The following is a 21,711-nucleotide window of genomic DNA, read 5'->3' on the forward strand; positions in this document are numbered from 1 at the left end:
ATTATACTAAATTCTAAGGTTCCTTGTTTTTATTTTTTCGTTAATAATTTGAAAAGTAAAAAATCTTATACATAAATAATAAACGTAAAATTTCCTACAAGAAACATGCAGTACACTTTTCGCTAGGATCAATATTTAAAAAGACAAAGCAGCGGGTAAGTTAATTATACTCAATTCTGCCGACGCGAAACGCTTCACTCGTGATTTGGGACGTCGACTCAGACAGAAAGGGGAGGGTCCCCGCTCCGAGTCGTTCCTTGTGCAAAGGCTGTCCGTGGTGATCCAGCGTGGAAATGCTGCGAGCATCATGGGCACATTTGCACCGGGAACGGCAAGGAGCGGTTTGTTTTCTTAAATTTATAGTTTTAATTTTTATTTGTAAGCCTTAGTTATATGTTATTTGTATTATTATGATTAATTTTAAAGTCCCTTTTTAGTTTTTTGTAAATAACTCGTAAACGGTGTCCCATAGCGAAATAGGTTTTGAAGAATAAATTATCTACATAAAATTTCCTCCAAAAAACATCTCGAACACTTTTCTCTAGGATCAATATTTCAAGCGATATTAAAGGGAGAAAGTTAATTACAATCAGTTCACAGATCACTTTTTTTTAGTTTTTCGTAAATAACTCGTAAACGGTGGCCCGTTGCAAAACAATATTCTACATAAATATTAAACATAAAATTGTCCACAAAAAAGGTTCTGTACACTTTTTCGCTACGATCAATATTTAAAGAGGTATTAAAGGGGGTAAGTTAATTATAATCAATTTCCAGGTTCCTATTTTTAGGTTTACGTCTATATAGGTAAAGAACTATTTTATTTTAATTTTATTTTCAAAATTTAGACCCAGTAGTTTCGGAGATAAAGGGGGGGGGGGGGGGGGTGGTATTTTTTTGTATTTCAATGTTTTATTTTGGGGAAGGGGGCTTTATCTCCGATACTACTGGGTCTAAAATTTTGAAATAATATACAGAATAGAATCTATAGATGACAGGAAAACCTATTTGAATTATGCAGTCAAGCGCGAGTCGGACATTACTTAGTTTTTGGACCGATCCCTACAGGTTTTTTAAAGGCAATTCACTCGCGTTTAACATATATAAAATACACTGTTAAAAATTGGGTAATGTACGGAACCCTTGCAACGCGAGTCCGACTGGCGCTTGGCCGGTTTTTATTCATTTTGAGGTACGGAACCCTAAAAAGAGAAAAGTGTTCCATATGTCTTTCGTAGAAAATTTTATATCGATTATTTATTTACAAGAACATTAAGAACTTATTTTGCTATGAGCCTTATTTTACGAGTCATTTGCGAAATCCTAAAAATAGGGACCTGGAAATTGATTATAATTAACTTACCCCCTTTAATATATCTTTAAATATTGATCGTAGCGAAAAAGCGTAAAGAACCTTTTTTGTGGACAATTTTATGTTTAATATTTATGTAGAATATTGTCTTGCAACGGGCCACCGTTTACGAGTTATTTACGAAAAACTAAAAAATTGTGACCTGTGAACTGATTGTAATTAACTTTCTTCCTTTAATATCGCTTGAAATATTGATCCTAGAGAAAAGTGTTCTAGATGTTTTTTGGAGGAAATTTTATGTAGATAATTTATTCTTAAAAACCTATTTCGCTATGGGACACCGTTTACGAGTTATTTACAAAAAACTAAAAAGGGACTTTAAAATTGATTCTAATTAACTTACCCGCTGCTTTGTCTTTTTAAATATTGATCCTAGCGAAAAGTGTTCTGCATGTTTCTTGTAGGAAATTTTACGTTTATTATTTATGTATAAGATTTTTGTTTTGCTATGAGTCATACTTTTCAAATTATTAACGAAAAAATAAAAACAAGGAACCTTAGAATTTATTATAATTAACTTTCCCTCTTTATTATCTTTTTAAATATTGATCCCTGCGAAAAGTATACTGAATCTTTTTTGTTCAAAATTTTGTGTAGATTATTAACGTCTAACAACATTTTTTGATATTGGCCACCGTTTATGAGTTATTTACGAAAACCTAAAAAACGGGACCTTGGAACTGATTATAATTAAATTTCCCGCGTTAAAATCTCTTTGAATATAGATCCTAGCGAAAAATTGTACTGAATCTTTCTTGTAGGCAATTTTATGCAGAATACTTATGTAATAGAACATTTTTTGCTATGTGCCACCGTTTAAGAGTTATTTACGAAAAACGAAAAAAAGGGACCTTTAATGTCAAATATCTCACTTCCGGTCAAGATTTCGATCGAGCAACCGGCAAATTCGGATTCAGCGGGGTCTAATTAGGTTAAAAAATCCGGTTGCCAAAAAGTTATATGCTTTGCCAGTCGAAATCGATTTTATGAAAAATATGACCAGTCTAATTACTATCAGCCGTATTCATAAAAAATCCTTAAATGAGGAATGATCAGCTTATTAGCTAATCCGCTGTTTAGGCTTAATAAGCCGTTGATAAGAACCATGATTTATAAACGTTTATTAGGGGCTTCTTAACTAATAAGCAGATTAGACGCGTTATGTTGGCATCTTGGCGCATCATAGACTAAAATATGGCTGAACATTAAATTAAAAAAAAAGTTTGACAGCAGCACTAGCGGCCAATCGTAATATCATGAAGAAGTTGATTTACTATTTTGACTAATTTTCGGAATTATCTCTTATTAAAATAGCTTCTGTGCCACAAAAATAATTAAAGATTGCTGCATGGCCGGAAATTTTATAAAACTTGGTGAGTAACTACGTTTACAGACAAGTATCTTATACAGCAACAAGTAATAATATGAGTTCACTGCAATGTTGATATACCTATATCTTATTGCTTTTAGTTTCAATATTATGTGGAATGGAGTCGAAAGAAGTGGGGTTCTTTCAAACTAACCGAGAAGTGCATAATTAGCGAAGAGAAGAAGTCGAAGCCAGATACCGTACCAGACCCCACTCGCCTCCGCAAGAAGAACCATTGAATAATGGTTCATGAGTTCACACTAATTTATTCTGGTTGCGGCAGAAATTCACAACGGGTCAACAAAACGAAGTCCATTCAGACTCACTAAATCAGGTATGAACAATGTCCTATACTTTCTTGTTTACCTTACATACCTGCAGTGTTTAGAGTTAGACAAAGAAAAGTCTGCAGCGATTTTGATGATAACTCTAGGTACAGTTCAAATTTTGGGCATGACCATCTATTTATAATATATTATAGACATAGGTACGTAACATAAAATGTAGTATCTGAACATGTTAAGATTGACACTTGCATTGACGGCTTTGACATTATTTAAAGGTTATAACACTTATAAATTTGGTAAATTTATCCGTGCTTTGTGGAGCTTGGTGTATTTGTTTAAAATTATGCATAGGTACCTACCTATTATAGGTATTATATTTCTTAACCATACAATGGAACCAAATGATAATTATATGTACAAGTGATGTTTTATTGTAACAAGCCGTTGTGTCGCGAGTTTACTTCTTGTCATCGTGTCATTAGTAATAATTTTGTAATGGTATTTATTTTATGCATGGAACAATGCGATGGTTATTATACTCGATCACCTAGCCAACCTACTTACTACGAGGAAGGATGGTTCACAAATTAGGCAGTATTTAAATACCAGTGTACAGGTGTGTGTATAGATACTGTGTACCTGCTGATTAAAAATAAGATGTTTTCTGCGTACAGTTGGTTATAATTAAGTTGGCTAATCTATATCTCATCAGACAGTTTGGACATCTATTCCAGAGAGTTTGCAAGGTCAATGTACAATGATATCATATTATAGTACCTAATAGGTAATGAATAATAAATGAAGTCATATTGATCTCTGTCTATAGCTTAAAATGATACTTAGTTACCATAACTATATTGAATCATGTGACCCTAACTTAAGTACATCCATTATATCATAAGCTAAAAATTAAAGAAAATTGTTGAATACAAAAATACTTTTATTCAAATTATTGCATCTTTTCAGATCCTGAAAGTACCATCATTAGCCACTGTTATTGTTGAATAACTCCAGGCTTTGGAAGAAAAGCTGTGGCCTGTGAACAGCTGTGAATATTGGTCAGAGAAGTGTAACTGACTCCGTACACTGCAAGTCCCAGCAGGAAATCAGCAAGAAACCTAAAAGAAAAAAAACATCAAAATGAAAACCTAGCTTGATTTAGGTTGAAGTAATAAAATTGTTCTAATTTAATTGGTGTTTTATTTTACTAATTAAATATATTTTTTGACTTGTTAAGGTTTGTACAATTTTTATTAATGATGTACAGTCACCTGCAATAATATGTTACACAACAAAGGCCCATAAGAGCATTGCACATTTTTGCAGCCTTCGAAGAGTAACATATTATTGCAGGCGACTGTACCCATATTGAAATACTCAAAATTCCATTTTTCTAATTACAATGCAATAAAATCTTAAATGTATCTAGCAGTCTAATAGGGATGTTTCCTGTACTTAAAATAAATTATGTCACACCATACCATGTATAAAATAAAGCACCAGATTATTATTAGAAAATAAATTTTCATATAAATACCATAATAGCAAATCATTTTGAGAGTTCTAAAAAGGAAAGTAGGACCCTATTTTGCACATATTTATGATATTCATGTGTTTGCAATATTGTTCTGATGAAAGTGTACAATTTATATAAAGTAAAGTAGATATTCATAGGTAAGTTCATGCTATGTACCTAGTTCAAAGAAGTTCAAAAATAATATTGGTAATTAATGGTTCTTATGTAGAATAAAATTAAAAGGTATTTTTGAATACCAGACAATGACAAGGACAAGTTTAGTGCTGCCCATCTGATATTAAGCACTGCAGCCTACAGGCAACTAGCGGAGTTACAAATAGCCGACAGTGCATTTTTGGGAGCACTGGAAACCTTAGCGTCAAGAACAGGTAGGTATAGAATCCAACCTGGATGACCATACTGAATAATTAGTTGAAACTTTCATTCTATAAAGTTCAGCTTGCAATATTTTTACCTGGAGGCCAAATTGTTATGCTCAAAGCCAATATTGAGCAAACTGCCTATGCAATGACTGCATATACCCGTGACTTTTTCAGATTTTTCATCACTTTACCAGACTGACAAGAGTGCACACTTCTTTTACCTGTAAATAAGTTGATACTTTTAAGTAGTGCCTACTTACCTGTGATATTTTTTATTAAACACAGTCGGTTAAATATGTCTATAAAACAAGTTAACTTATGGTAAATATTATAATCTCATTAGGTATAATGGTTAGTTATTCAATTGCAAACTATGAACGAGATTGATGTACTCTTACAGGGTCTATAATATTATATAGGTAGGTATAATGTGCGCAAGAAATGCAATTAAATTTAAGTTTGCGAAATGCGAACACCCTGATCTTAAATTAAAAACGTTTCTGGCAAGTGGTAATAACGAATAACTAAAGGGTTTACGCACAAATATAAGTAAGTCCTCGCCGTGTCCGACGATGGCGACTCCTCCAAATATTTTTAATTAGGAACATGGAACGCTCTTATATTACTTGCCAAGCCAAACTTGGTTTCGAAAATGCGATTGTATGGCGAGCAATGAAGCTGGCCCGCATAGATTTAAGTGAATCTGGCGGTTTACCTATTTCTCCAAACGCCTAATAGCTGTGAGGGAGGAACTCGCTCCGTTTATGATGCATTTTTCCGACTACGCGATCATAGAATTCTGTTGCCTTCTTCGATATTTTGGTTAAACGAAAATCACCATACACAAAATCACATAAACAACTTATAAAAAGCGGGATATTTAGGTTTCGCGCCATTTTCGCACTATATCCAGGTATGTAATACGTAATTGCACATATTAAAGTTGTTTTCCATTCACATTTGGGATTTTAACCAAAACGTACTATTTGCTCTTGCTCTTGTCACTCTTGCCAAAATCAGCTGTTTCGTGACCGCCATCTTGTAAAATAGCAGATAATAAACAGATAAAGAAGGGTCCTCGGCTCCGTAACTTTCCGAGGATTTAATAAAGAGATGATCAACTGTTTAGCGCTAAAAAGTGTTTATGAATCACGTTTTGTGACATCCGGTTATCAGCATCTGATGATCAATGCTCTAACTGTTTATGAATACGGCTGTATATATGTTCAGAATATTATTTGAATAAACTTAGGATAGGATACTTAGGATAGGAAATAAAATGTGTGTTTTTATATCTTTAAACCCAATTACTAAGTAGACTGCACATACATTAAAGTCACATTAAAATTCCATTTTGCGAAATAGAGATAACCTTTAACTTTGCAAAAGTAGATAATTGAAATATTCTAAAAGCAATAAAAATAAATTAGGTTAGATTCGAGCTACAATGACATTAGTTTGGGTTCAAGGCAAGGTTGCAGGGCCTCAACAAGGGAAAAAAGGGGGAGGGACTGTTGGCCTGGCTCAGTGAGCCAGAACTGACCCACTTATCCCTACTACTGCCGTAAGCAGGTAATGAATTCCCAATGTATTAAGTTTAGGTTTAATAAATTATAAATATATTTTATTAATAACATAATAATATACAAATATGTATAAGCATAAAGTAATAAATAAGCCTACAGCTATTAATAATGTCCGTAATCTGTATAATCCCAAAATACGGATCCCTCGTATGTGGATGCTGCTTACATAATCTCGTCTGTCAAGGTGTTTCGGCAGGAAAGGCCTTGGCAGACTTATAAATTCCTGAAATGAGGGTTCATACCTACCGACTAGAATTGGTTTCATGGTGGTATCAGATGGGTTAGTGTACGGTAACCGATGGTCATCTTGCTTATAATCTCGTCTGCCAAGGTGTTTCGGCAGGAAAAACCTTGGCAGACTTATATATTTCTAAAATGGGGGTTCATACCTACCAACTGGAATTGGTTTCATGGTGGTATCAGATGGGTTAGTGTAGGGTAACCGATGCCGACCTTGCTTACATAATCTCGTCTGCCATGGTGTTACGGCAGGAAAAGCCTTGGCAGACTTATATATTCCTGAAATGAGGGTTCATACCTACCGACTGGAATTGGTTTCATGGCGGTATCAGATGGGTTAGTGTACGGTAACCGATGGTCATCTTGTTTATAATCTCGTCTGCCAAGGTGTTTCGGCAGGAAAAACCTTGGCAGACTTATATATTCCTAAAATGGGGGTTCGTACCTACCGACTGGAATTGGTTTCATGGTGGTATCAGATGGGTTAGTGTAGGGTAACCGATGCCGACCTTGCTTACATAATCTCGTCTGCCAAGGTGTTTCGGCAGGAAAAGCCTTGGCAGACTTATATATTCCTGACATGAGGGTTCATACCTACCGACTGGAATTGGTTTCATGGTGGTATCAGATGGGTTAAATTAGGGGTCCCGCTGGCCACCTTTGAGAGCGTCTGCCAAGCACTTCCGGCAAAAAAAATACTGGCAGACTTCGCTTTTATGTGTCTACATGTAAATTTCTAACTGCTGCCATAACTATTATTTCGGTATCAGATGGGTTAAATCAGCCCCCTTTTTTCGCACCGGAAGTGGCCTTCTTTTTCGTACTTTCGGCAAGTTCCGCCGTGGCAGACTATCGAATTCGGACTTAGCATCACTTTTATGGGAAACCATTGTGCATTTCATCGTGGTATCAAGTCGGTTAGAAAATTTGCGGCCGGCTCTTCTACTACTACTATATTTTGGCAACTTAAACTGACGGCATGTAAACCGTGCATTTTCATTTCATACGTCACGTTTTTTTGTTCCACTAATACATCACGTAACGTTTTGGATGTGACGTAGGCATGCCGGTTGGTTAATAAAGCGAAATAGCGGTCTGATCGTTTGAATTTTCTTAATTATAATTATTTGATATCATACAACACATAATAATCTAACGTAATTCATAAATATTTAGTCAATAATTGACTCCTTATCTTCAGTTTAATTCAGTTCGTCGTGGAAAACAAATTTCTGCACATTAGCTTTTTTCGAGCCCAATTGCCTTGTAAAACCTAAACACCGGGTAATTATAGGAACATAATGTTACGAATGTTACGATCATGTAAAAATCCGTATGATATTAGTAGATTTTTGCTACTAAGTTGGTAAAAACTCCGTGACGTTGGTGGAAATTCCACTACGTCGATATTGAAGGACAACAATAAATTAAACTTTAATGCATATTTTTACTTTAGGTGCTAAAAAATAAGGTTTTTAATAGATTTTGGCGGTATGATCTTATCACACAACAACCAGGTTCGGGCCTAGAAGGAGCCAGATATACAGGGTGAAATTTAAATCACTGGCCATATTCATTCCCGGCACTAGGTTACACTTAAGGAATCTATTTAGCGAAAAAAAAGAGTACACTTTTTTTAATTTTTATTTTTCAATTTTTAAATATTTTCCACGAGTCGTGGTCACCCTATTACCACAAATGTAAACAAACCTAATAGTAGGTTTTAACAACAACACCAGCAAAACCCTTATCTGACCTTCACTAAACCTTATAATCGTTGCAATAGGGTCCACTCAGTTAGTGTTGGCGATGGTAGGCAGGTTTATCAATTTCGAGGGTAGTCTAAACTAAACCATTCCGCGCTAGCGGTAAACATAACGGTAAGCATAAATGATTAGTCACTCGTCACTCGCCAACCTTAAAATAATAATCGCGCGCGTACTAAGGTTAAAAAAAATGTTTTCGAACCGGGAATATTACGAAGTGGTACGGTGTTATTTATTAAGTAGTGAGTGTTTACGTGGTGCACAAAGATTATACGAAATGGAATCCGTTCCACGCCTTCGCAGACAAGGATTGAATCCAAGAGTACCATCTCGTGGGACTTTCGTTCATTGCGTCGATTTTTTATCAAATGTACGTAAGTTGATTCAATTTTTTAAATACGCCTGAATGCAAAGATTCCTGACCTAGTTTTTATTTATTGTTTTTAAGCCACGGACGTTTTGTTAATAATCATTAGTCAGAAATAACATTTTAGATTAAAAATGGGTTGCCTTTGCATTTTGACGGTTCTAAGCCCGTTAATATGAAAGGAAAAATTAGCAACTTATGTAGGTAATCTCGCTGCAATAGGGTTCATAATTGGTGACGCGATTGCAAACAGCGGGAGGGGCGGGGTGTCAATGACCTTAACTGATAAGAGAGAAGCGGGTGTAGTGGGTAGTTGTCGGTTCACCATAACGTACGAGGTTTTTAGGACAACTTGATGATGAGTTATTTCGAAAAAAATGTACTGAGCGGTATTAAAAGAAAAAACACGTGTTTAAAATTTTTTCGAGTTCTTTCGGTTGTTTCAATTTGGCCAGTGAATTAAATTTCACCCTGTATAATATTTGGATCCAAAGTATGCAAAGTGTGCATGGGACACTCAAAAATCATCTCCCTTTCTTCAGTTTTTGTCCATTTTCTTTACTTTAAAGTACCATTTAATCAGTTATTTTTACCATAAATACTCAGGTAATAAATCACTTTACAATTTTTGTATACATGTAGTACACTTTAAAAATAATTTTTAATGACTAGAAACTTAAAAGATATTGACATAATAACTCTGGAATCCTATATAGTTTGGACCCCGTGGCATAAGAAAAATAATTTTTAATGACTAGAAACTTAAAAGATATTGACATAATAACTCTGGAATCCTATATAGTTTGGACCCCGTGGCATAAGAAACTCGAAGAAAGTTATGTAAATAACATGGTTTCAATGTTTAATCGTTTTCTTCTTGCAATATTTGATAAGAACAGCCCTCTAAGACGCAAACGTATTGCAGACGAAATATGTCCATGGATAACTGATAATATCAAATTCATGATGTTACTTCGTGATGAAGCATTTAAAAGAGCGCATAATTCTAATTTAGACAAGCATAAAAACTATTATAAACAGCTGAGAAATCTGGTTACCTTAAGCATTGAACGCGAGAAAGAAGCATATTTCACCCACTACGTAAATAAAAACAAAAAAAAACCTAAATTGTTATGGTCACATCACATCTAAAAAAGACGACTATCTTCAGTGATATAATATTTAAAACTTACAGTACTAACTAACTTATTTATTTGCTTTTTAATGGGACATCAGTTAGCCGCGACCATGACCAGTGAAACCTGTGTCGAAATGTCGGTAAATAAAGGTAATTGAATAATTTCTTCCAAGAGAAACCTGAGCACCTCATAACCTACACGAGTGGGTTACACTCCACCCAGATAGACTACCTACTCATAAGTCATGAGTGACTGAGTCATGGGTGTTTTCTATGTATTTAAGTATTTGTACAAGCCTTCTTGAGCTTACTGTGGGACTTAGTCAATCTGTGTAAGAATGTCCTATAATATTTATTTATTTATAAGAAGGAGCCAAATCAGCAAAGTATCTAACTGCAAAGTTATTCGAGAGGTGGCGTAGCTACTTTAACGAGTTACTGAACACGCAACACGCAAATGTGTCTCCTCCGGAACTGCCCCCTAATCTTGGACTTGTTGCCCCTATTATACCAGACGAGGTACAAAATTGCCTTCGCAACATGAAAAACCGAAAGGGCCGTGGGCCCTGACGACATACCTATTGAAGTGTGGAAGGCGATAGGTCCTCGTGGTGTGATCATACTTACCGACCTTTTTAATCGCATCCTCATCAGACGCAAGATGCCCAACTCATATAGATTGAGCATTATAACACCAATTTATAAAGGCAAAGGTAGTGTACAGGACTGTGGAAGCTACCGCGGTATTAAGGTCATGTGTCACACCATGAAACTCTTCGAGCGCGTAATCGACTCAAGGCTCTGGCAAGAGTGCACTGTCTCGGAATGTCAGTATGGGTTTCGTCCTCACTGTGGCACTATAGATCCCATTTTTGCCCTAAGAATGCTAGTCGAAGCCTACAGAGAAAAGAAAAAGCCCTTGCATATGGCTTTTCTGAATCTACAAAAGGCTTTTGACTGCGTACCGTGCCAGGTAATCTGGTGGGCTTTGAAGGAGAAGAATGTGCCACAAACCTATGTTGACATGATTCGAGACATGTACCACAACTCGGAATCCATAGTAAGGACCACCGTTGGCGATACTCTACTCACCCATTCCCGATCACAGTTGGTGTTCACCAAGGCTCAGCCCTGAGTCCTTTTCTGTTCAGCGTAGTGCTAGACAACAGTTTCAGCGAAAGTCCACGAACCATCTCCATGGCTTATCATGTACGCTGACGACATTGCACTTACAGATGAGGACAAACAGAAACTGGAGCATAAAATGAACCAATGGAAGGGTGTGCTAGAAAACGACGGTCTAAAACTAAATGTTGCGAAGACCGAGTACATGGCATGTGGCGGCACGGACCCTGACCCCATAAAGGTAGGAGACGAATTTGTCGTGAAAACGAATAAATTAAAATACCTTGGGTTCATGCTGCACCAATCGGGTGAAATCGATCACGACGTCCAAGCCTGAATTAGCGCTGCTTGGGCAAAATGGCGAGAAGTAACCGGTGTCCTCTTCGACCCCAGGATACCAGTGAAGCTAAAGGGCCTTGTGTACAAGAGCATCATCCGACCAGTCTTTATTTATTTATTTAGATATTTAATTCAGGCAACAAGGCCCATATTACAAATACCAACTATATGGTAGCGAGACCTGGCCTATCCTCGGAAGGCATGTCCAGCAGCTTCACGTCACGGAGATGAAGATGTTGCGATGGATGTGTGGCGTTACGCGACTAGATTGTATACGTAACGAACACATCCGTGGCAGCCTCGGAATCCGTGACGTAGTGGATAAGCTGCAGGAAACTCGCCTCCGATGGTATGGCCATATACGCCGTAGACCGGTGGATTACGTCGGAAATAGATGCCTTAACCTCACTGTCCAAGGCCCTAGATCACGCGGCCGTAGTAGGCTTAAGAAGCGCTGGCTAGACGTCGTGATAACGGACATGGAAGAGAACAATCTCATACCAGAGGATGCTGAAGACCGGACGCTAGCTAAAACGCTAGGTTGAAGAAGAAGAAGATTGATCCTAGCGAAAAACTGTACAGAATACTTAATGTAGAAAATTTTATGTAGATTACTTATGTATCAGAACATTTTTTTGTACAAGCCACTGTTTACGAGTTATTTATAAAAACTATTGACAATTGATCATAATTAACTTTCCACCTTAAATATTTTTTTAAATATTGAACCTAGCGAAAAAGTGTATAGAATATTTAATGTAGACAATTTGATGTAGATTACTTATGTATCAGAACATTTTTTGCTACAAGTCACCGTATACGAGTTATTTATAAAAAAACTACAAAGGGACATTAAACCCAATGACTGATCAGTTCATCAGTGTCACATAACATAAATTGACCTCCGCATTGGATAGACAGCAACATTGAATGATTCAGTAATCAAAGAAACTTAATTGCTGAATTGGAAATCAAAATAACTAAAAAGGGCCAGAATCTCCAATTTTCTACTACTACGTTTTGTGCTCATCGATGTTAGTGTCGTAAGCGCCATCGACAATAAGGTCCCTTTTCATAGATAATACCACAATTATGTGTCACACGGTATCAAAATTATTTCATCTTGGGCGTTAACACTTGAATCCCTCATTACGCTCAGGATTCAATGTACGCCCTTGACGGAAATATATCATTTTTGATCCCTTGTAACACAAACTACCATTTCCATCGTATTTTCTCGTTCGTATTCGTCATGCTATTTCAGTCAACGTCAGTACTTTTTGTACCGAGACTGACTGAAATAGCAAGACACGTTCGTAGGTTTCATTGAAAATACGATGGAAAATAATTATACACTGCATCTGTATAGAAATATACCCAGTTTCTTACTCTCCTGCATCCGCGAAGATGGCTTTTCCAGCCGACATCGTAATAAGAGCTATAACTAATAGCTTCGCGTTCTCTGAATTAATGACGAATCACGACGCTGAGCTAAACTGTGCAAAATTGTACGCATACAAAAAGTAGATAGACTTAAGCCGGGTACTCACTAGCGAGCTGTAACCGAACATGCGTGATACAGTAACGAGGTTCTAGTGTGTACGCGTGTTACAGTTTCGGCTCGCGACGTCGCCGGAACGCTTTCACCGAGCGTACTCATTTTGCGAGCTGTAACTGTAACCGAACAGATACATTACGAGGTTCTAGTGTGTACGCATGTTACAGTTTCGGCTCGCGACGTCGCCGGAACGCTTTCACCGAGCGTACTCATTTTGCGAGCTGTAACTGTAACCGAATAGATACAGTACGAGGTTCTAGTGTGTACGCATGTTACAGTTTCGGCTCGCGACGTCGGCGGAACGCTTTCACCGAGCGTACTCATTTTGCGAGCTGTAACTGTAACCGAACAGATACAGTAACGAGGTTCTAGTGTGTACGAGAAGGCCAAGCCGCTGGAAGCCGGATCTATCCTGAGTTTTGGTTTGTAACTCCACGATGTCGGACGAGTATTTTGCGCATGTGCAGAATACCTACTAGATGCCTACTCGATGATCATAAACGGCCACGAAGATGTGGGATTCATAGAATTTATCGGGAAAGTAGTTCCATAGAATACACTACATAATAATAAATAATAATAATAAAAAGCTTTATTTATTCCATAAAAATAATAAGTTACAATTGAGACAATTAAAAATAAATCATTAACATAAGATAAATATTAGTACATTTGAATGTCGTGCAGAAGTTGAATTTTAACAATAGATTTTCATGCAATAATTGAATTAGTTAACTAATATTAATTACAAAAATTAGGTAGGTAACTTATATTATATGGACCCCCTTCGGGTAAAAGCCTCCTCCAAAGAATTCCATTTGTCTCTATTTTTTGCCGCATTTATCCAATTTTGGCCCGCAATTGAGACTATTTCATCCTGCCACCTGTTATTTGGCCGTCCTTTGCCCCTAGAGCCATGAGGTCCTGCCCATTTTGTTGCAGTTGATGTCCACCTGTCATCGCTATATCTTGCAATATGGCCGGCCCATTTCCACTTCAAGCTTTGAGAAAAATGTAGAGCATCTTTAAAGTTAGTTCTTTTACGTATTTCGGTGTTTCTTATTCTATCTCTGAGCTTGATGCCTAAACAACTTCTTTCCATTTTTCTTTGTGTAATTTGGATTTGTGCTTTAGTTTTGTGGTCAAATATCCAGGTTTGACAGCCATAAGTCAGGCAAGGAAGGATGGAAGTATCCATTACAACTTTCTTTGTTGTAGTAGGTAATTTTCGTGCTTTCAGTATTTCCTTGTGTGCCCAAAACTTCTTCCATGTGATAGCTATCCTACGATTCACTTCCTCTGTGTTTCTTTCAGATTTCAATGATATTAGTTTTCCGAGATAGATATAATCATTAACATATTCCAGCGGTGTGTTATTAACTAGAATAGTAGACGGGTTATGATTGGTCATTACTTTCGTTTTCTCGAGATTCATTTCAAGGCCTGCTTTTTTGCTCGTTATTTCGAGTTCATTTATCATTGCATTTAGTTGAGTAGGGTTTTCGGAAAACAGCACTATATCGTCTGCGAACCTTAAATTGCTTAGGTATCTGCCATTTAGGTAAATTCCTTTTCTAGACCAAGGCAGGTCTTTCATGATATTTTGTAGGACCGCTATAAATAGCTTTGGCGAGATTGGGTCGCCCTGTCGTACTCCCCGTTCTATGTTGATGCAGGGTCCCGTTTTCTCCAACCTGACTCTACTTTTGCTATTTGAGTAAATGTCTTTTAAAATGTTGATATATTTCCTGTTAATATCTTGTTCTCTCAAAGCCTCGCAGATGCTGTTATGTGAAATGCAGTCGAATGCTTTCTTATAATCTACAAATGCTATGTAGAGACATTTGCGATACACTACATAGTACACTATTTTCCCTGTAGGCGTCTATCAGCAATAGTAGTTTGTGTTACAAGGGATCAAAATGATATATTTCCGTCAAGGGCGTATATTGAATCCTGAATGAAGCGATGGATTCTACAATAGAATCCCGAACGTAGTGAGGGATTCTAAAGTAGAATCCTGAGCGTAATGAGGGATTCAAGTGTTAACGCCCAAGACGAAATAATTTTGATACCGTGTGACACATACTGCTTTTCACATCAACTATAAGGAAAATAAAAAAATCTTAGTGTTGACACAATCTGATGCTTAAACAGATTATTTAAGCTAAAAAAATAATGTGCAAAAAAAATTAAAAATAGTGTGCTTGAACAGAAAAGTGCCACTTTGATCCCTCCTAGCAGGGAAGAAAAGTGCCACTTTTATCCCTCCTATTTGCAGGGAAGTAAAAGCCTTTTTCCGAATAGGTGATGTGAAAAATACATTTATCCTCTGACCATTCACTCATGACGAATAAATACTCGATATATAGCTGATTCGCAGCGGCTAGCAACAACTAATCTTGACGTCCACGAGCGCAGTGCAAGCGTCCTTTGGTTCGCGACAAAAACCGACAACCGTCGGATCGCTGCGAGCCGCTCGTGTAGCGTTCGTTGCAGGCTCGCGAGCACGTACACACTATGTTTTTAGCAACAGTAACAGTTACAGTTACGTGCAACGTTACGGGTTCAGAAATGAGTACGTTGTAAACGTCGGCTCGCTGCGAGCCGCTCGTGTAGCGTTCGTTGCAGGCTCGCGAGCCACGTACACACTATGTTTTTGGCAACAGTAACAGTTACAGTTACGTGCAACGTTACGGGTTCAGAAATGAGTACGTTGTAAACGTCGGTTCGCTGCGAGCCGCTCGTGTAGCGTTCGTTGCAGGCTCGCGAGCTACGTACACACTATGTTTTTGGCAACAGTAACTGTTACAGTTACGTGCAACGTTACGGGTTCAGAAATGAGTACGTTGTAGATGTCGGCTCGCTGCGAGCCGCTCGCAGCAGGTTTGCGAACCACGTACACACTATGTTTTTTGGTTACAGTACATGCAACGGTTACAGTTACAGCTCGCTAGTGAGTACCCGGCTTTACACGCTCATATGTTGTGTTTGCTCAGAGCAAAAAAAGGTCAACCACGGCGTTGCATGAACAAGAGATTTCCTTTAGCAGGATTGGTCCTTAGGACCCAAGGATGGATTTAAGAAGTGGAGCCACCCAGATTTTTGATGCAGGTGGCCCCTCCCACCTGCATCAAAAATCTGGGTGGCTCCAGGGGGGGTTTAAGCGTCTGCGACGTTTGCGGTTAATAATTCTTTAAGTTTAGGTTCTAAGTCAAGTTTAGTATCATTTTCCACTAAATCTAGTCCTCAACACTCTGCGTTTCTCCACAAACTTCCTGATTCGAACGGCTAAACTGTGGAATTAACTGTCGCCCGCGGTATTTCCGGACATACTCGTATACTGAGGGCATACTGAAAATTCCTGGAACAGACCACTTAAAAAAAATAAGTCGTTTCAATTATCATAATCCAGAACCTTTCAGTATGGCCCACGTACAACCATCAAGCCTTCGATACAAGAGCGTAACTACACCCATAGGCACTGGTCCCACCGCGAGCTAGTAAGCTATGAGCTATCGGCTATAAACACGAACAAAAGATAAGCACTCCCGTGTAAATAAAAGAGACACGGCGGTATTTATAGCTCACCGCTGGGCGAGTAACTATAAATATCGCCGTGTCTTTTTTATTTACACGGGAGTGCTTATCTTTTGTTCGTGTTTATAGCCGATAGCTCATAGCTTACTGGCTCGCGGTGGGACCAGTGCCTTATACTGACAGGCCGGCAAGTGATGGGTGCCGCTAATTACTTACCATCAGGCGATTCGTCTGCTCGTTTACCTCCTAAATAATAAAAGTGATGAAAAATAAAGCTATTTTTCGAAACAATCTATACATATAATAATGTATAAGTAAGAAGAAAAGTAATAAAATCATTTAATCAGATTATTAATATTCTACTTAAGGTAATACCAAAAAGGGTTCCTAATGAAATATAATTATATAAAATGCAAAGCTCAATTTCTGTTTCAATAGTTTCAGCTTTGATACAAGGTCTGGAAAAATGCTTTTAATGTAATTTAATCCACTCACATTGAAATCAGTTCTCAAAGGGCTTAGAACCTTTATTTATTAATGCGAAATAGGACTTCTTAAGAGAATAGATACTATTAAGTACTCTGAAACTTTTATACTCGGAATCATTTAATATTTATTATTTTACTTTTTGTAAAGGGTAAAAAAGTTTCATAAAATTGGAATTAAAATATTGGAAAGAGATTTTCAGTGACTAAGGATATTTGTTCGTATATAAACGTACATTGACAAACGCTATGTTTATGAATTTGACACATTTTAATCCATAAAATACCGAAAGTGATGCGTCTGCGTTTGAATATTTTTTTAGAAATGATTTTTTTTAATGGAAATTTTCCAAAAAATACCATGTTTAGTACATTAATCTAATATTTCCTGCCTAAGGTAGGTACCTACCCTAACAATTAAGTAACACGTTAAGTTAGCATTAGAAACATATTAAAGTAACGTCGGGGTACTTTAGCTCCCCAGGGTTACTTTGTTTACCCATGAAAACCTATTTTATTGAATTGATAAATTCTTAAAAATGACATTATGTGACTAATCTGTTTTTGTATAAGCGTTTAGTGGCGTTTTTAACAATTTATTATTTCATTAAATGGGTTTTCATGGGCGGACAAAGTAACCTTGTAAGGGCTAAAGTACCCCGACCTTACGGTACCTTAAATCTATCTTAACCTCGGCGGACTTTCTCTGATTAGATCGGAGAAATCCTGAAGAAAGGCCAGGTCAAGAGCACCTAAACCGGCGAGCGTATGAGGAATGTTATGAATGTGAAGAAAGCGAAAGAGGTATGTCAGGATCGTAGCAAGTGCAAATCCGTGGTCTCTGCCTACCCCTCCGGGAAATAGGCGTGATTATATGTATGTATGTATGTATGTAAATCTATCTTGCGAGACATCATGTGCTTTTGTCTTGATCTGTTAGTTTGATGAGTCATAAGGACTCCGCAATTAAACCTAATATTAAATCATCGCATCCAGTTATTGTAACATTATCCAATCCATTAGTTATATCACAATCATACTCATATGTAAAGTTTACCAGATCGTTCCGATATACAGATGTACATCATCATCATCTCAGCCATAAGACGTCCACTGCTGAACATAGGATCTTGGATCTCCATGCGTGCTGTTGGAAGCGACCCGCATCCAGCGTCTTCCGGCGACCTTAACAAGGTCGTCTGTCCATCTTGTGGGTGGACGTCCTACGCTGCGCTTGCTAGACAGATCTACAAGAGTCTTGACAGAGGTGCAAGTAGTGCATAATTGTCTTCCTTCGTATTTTCTCGGAAACGTTCGTATTTCTCATGCTACTTATATCAACCTCAGGACTTTTTGTACCGATACTGACTGATATAGCAAGACACGTTCGTACGTTTCCGTGAAAATACGAAGGAAAATAATTATGCACTACATCTGTATTTTTAAAAGGTTTACTGATTGCAAAAGCACTTTTTATTACCACGGCTCTTAACGGTAATTAATATGAGAGCCCATTATCGGCTATCCATTACCCCGTCTTTAAACTGATGCGCGGTGGCTATTAGCCACATATGGCTACAGTGGGGCGCGTCAGGGAACGACATTATATATATTTTTTCCTATAATAGGCAAACTAGGTCGATTCTTATTTGAAAATTCGTTATGGTTTTGATATGATGTTGACAATCGTTTTCGTGATTCATGCGCTCCTTTTTAGGGTTCCTCAACGGGTAAAAACGGGACCCTATAACGAAGACTCCGTCTGTCTGTCTGTCCGTCCATCTGTCCGTCTGTCTGTCTATCTGTCTGTCTGGTTGTCTGTCTGTCTGCCTGTCTGTCACCAGGCTGTATCTCATGAACCGTGATAGTGTTGCCGCTATAACAATAAATACTAAAAAGTACGGAACCCTCCGTGGGCCAGTCCCACTCGCACTTGTCCGGTTTTTTTTTTTCACTTCCTTTCGCATGCATCAATCAGCGTGAACGATCTTCAAGGTCGTATCGAAATAAGATCAAAACCGTAACAAGATTTTCAATCTGAATGTGACTCTGGCTCAATTCATTATGGTGCCTTTGCTATTCATTCCGAATAGTCCTCACACTCTGGCTTTTAGTAGTCCCCTAGCCTAGTCGGTAGTGACCCTGCGTGCGCAGTAGGATCGGATACCGGTATTTTTGTATGGTGTGACGTTTAGCGTCGCATTTAGAAGAGTTAGACAGGTTAGAAAGAAGCAGAAAGATAAATTTACAAAAAATCATTCATATTAAAAAAAAACAAGTTAAAATCAAAACAAGTTATCTAAGGACGCGGGTCCTTTTGACTGAGCCGACACGAATGTAAGTCACGAAACAAGTCCTTGTTAGGAGGCACTTTCCTGCAAGTCTCTACATAGCAGGCGTCGCATTGGCGCCCAACGTGGGGCGACGAGGTTTTATAGCAAACCGTTACATTGGGAACGAAAACGGTATTTATTGGTTCTTTGTCAGTTATTTATTTCTTTTCTAATTGGGCAATCTAATAATATGAAGTTACCTAAAAACACAACTGAGTCCTACATTTAGAGTATAAAATAATTCGAAATATAAATGACTATTTCGAAGTTTTTGCAATAATCGATTCTGATATCTGATCGTGGGTATCCCTGGGTACTGGATAACTGGATAGTTGATTCCCAATGAGAGCACTTACTTAGATATCTATCACAGAATCAATAATAGGGTCCCGCTTTTATCCTATGGGTAGGTACGGAACCTTAAAAACTAGCCCTATAGCGCCACGCGTTTCAGATCGTCTAACTTTTCTCATTTGGTAACCCGCAGCGAGATACTTTACTCGGTGGTCGAATCGTGCGAAACTATTGCTAGATTATAGAAAAAATATAGAACTGACTAGACTATTTTTAACCGACTTCCATTTCATAGAAGGAGGAGGTTCTGTATTCGGTTGTGGCTATTTTTTTTTTTTTTTTTTCTATGTACGTTCACCGATTACTCCGACATCCGTGGTCCGATTTGAGTAATTCTTTTTTTGTTTGAAAGGAGCTACCTCCGAGTTGGTCCCATTTTAATTTGGTTCTGTTCTGATGATGGAATCCATGAGGAATTGAGGGAACTCCTAAATTTTTAAAGGCACATGCATGGTGATTTGGGTGTTTTCTTAAGCAACTCGAGCATTTTCTCCCGAAAACCACCACTTTGATGAAGTAGAACCTGATGATGATGATTGTTTTGATGATAATGATGATGATTTTTTGAAATGTATGTTCAGCGATTACTCCGGCACCTGTGATCCGATTTGAGTAATTCTTTTTTTGTTTGGAAGGAGTTACCTCCAAGGTGTTTCCAAATTATTTTTGGTTCTGGTCTGATGATGGAATCCATGAGGAATTGAGGGAACTCCTCAGTTTTTAAAGGCACGTGTAAAGTGATTTCGGTGTTTTCTAAAGTAACTCGAGCATTTGCTTCCGAAAACCGCCAATTTGATGTAGTGCAAGTGTAGCCCTACCACGAGTTTGACATTGACATATTCGCTAAGTTAGCGACGCTAACGTCTTTGTAACTTATTTTTTGTGCATCTCGCTCGCACTAATATGCCAGTACGAGCGAGATGCAAAGAAAGTAAGTTACACACACGCTAGCGAATAAATCAATGTCAAACTCTTGGTAAGCTGGTAAGGCTACTGATCGGGGGTTAGGGTTAGGAGTTAAGGGGTCGGGGAATGGCGGTTGAAGGGCTGCTGGTTCAGGGTCGAGGGGTTCATGGATCAGGGGTTGATGCGCTGTGAGGTAGAGTGATCGGGGGGTTGAGGGATTGGGTCAGTGACGGGGCAGAGGATGGATTTAGTGTAGTGACAGGAATTATAATTTCCCAGACGGACTCGAGAAAATTCCTGATTACATATTTATTAAAGTAGGTACCCGCATTTAATTTTAATCATGATGTTGTTTTTAATTCATGCGTCCTGCTCTTAACAATGCATTAAAACTAAAAATTGAAAAATAAAAACTTTTTACAAAAAAAAGAAAACCGACTTCAAAAAGGATGAAATAAAATATTATCCTTTTTAAGTCTATGCGTTACCAACTGATATGTTTGAAGTCGGTGCCAAGCCAAGTAGTAACAATACCCGTCAAAAATAATCAGCTTTATGACTATAAAAACCCCATTAGAACTGTACTAATAACTATTATAAATGTGTAAGTAAGTCTGCCTCTTTGTCGCCTTTTCATGGCTAAACAACTGAACCGCTTTAGGTGAAATTTGGCAAGAACGTAAATTCCTTGAATTGTTTTATATTTTGAAATGTAGTCCTCTGAATAAGGAACGGGAAATAACTCAGTCCCAATCCCACGCTTGCGTGCCGACAAACATGGTACGGACTGTGCCAAGAAGGTTTGATCGTGTGTTCTGAGGTGTGTTCTTAGTACAGTCGACGTCAAAGATATGTTTACACTTTTGCACCTTACTCCTTTGTAATAAGACGAAAAGTGTACCTAAACATATTTTTAACGTCGACTGTACCTACAGAAAGTACGTTCATTGTCGTCGTGGAAGGCAATCCAACGTACATCCTTATCGAATCGCACCAAAATCATGGTATGCTTCAAAAGTTGGCTTGGCACCGACTTCAAACATATCA

The 21,711-nt window shown here is 37.8% G+C and overlaps 2 long non-coding RNA genes across 2 annotated transcripts; one reads left to right on the plus strand and one right to left on the minus strand.

Moving 5' to 3' along the window:
* Nucleotides 1-2,393: 2,393 nt before the first annotated feature.
* On the plus strand, nucleotides 2,394-4,264 carry LOC134664783 (uncharacterized). Its single transcript, XR_010098280.1, has 3 exons — nucleotides 2,394-2,745; nucleotides 2,843-3,075; nucleotides 3,995-4,264. It is a non-coding gene; the product is annotated as an uncharacterized LOC134664783 (long non-coding RNA).
* LOC134664784 (uncharacterized) lies at nucleotides 3,948-6,088 on the minus strand. The gene is made up of 3 exons (XR_010098281.1): nucleotides 5,643-6,088; nucleotides 5,020-5,148; nucleotides 3,948-4,146 (listed from the first exon to the last, which is right to left on the minus strand). It is a non-coding gene; the product is annotated as an uncharacterized LOC134664784 (long non-coding RNA).
* Between the last annotated feature and the right edge of the window lie 15,623 nt (nucleotides 6,089-21,711).

Source organism: Cydia fagiglandana, chromosome 5 (genome assembly GCF_963556715.1).
Source record: "Cydia fagiglandana chromosome 5, ilCydFagi1.1, whole genome shotgun sequence".
Lineage (NCBI taxonomy): Eukaryota > Metazoa > Arthropoda > Insecta > Lepidoptera > Tortricidae > Cydia > Cydia fagiglandana.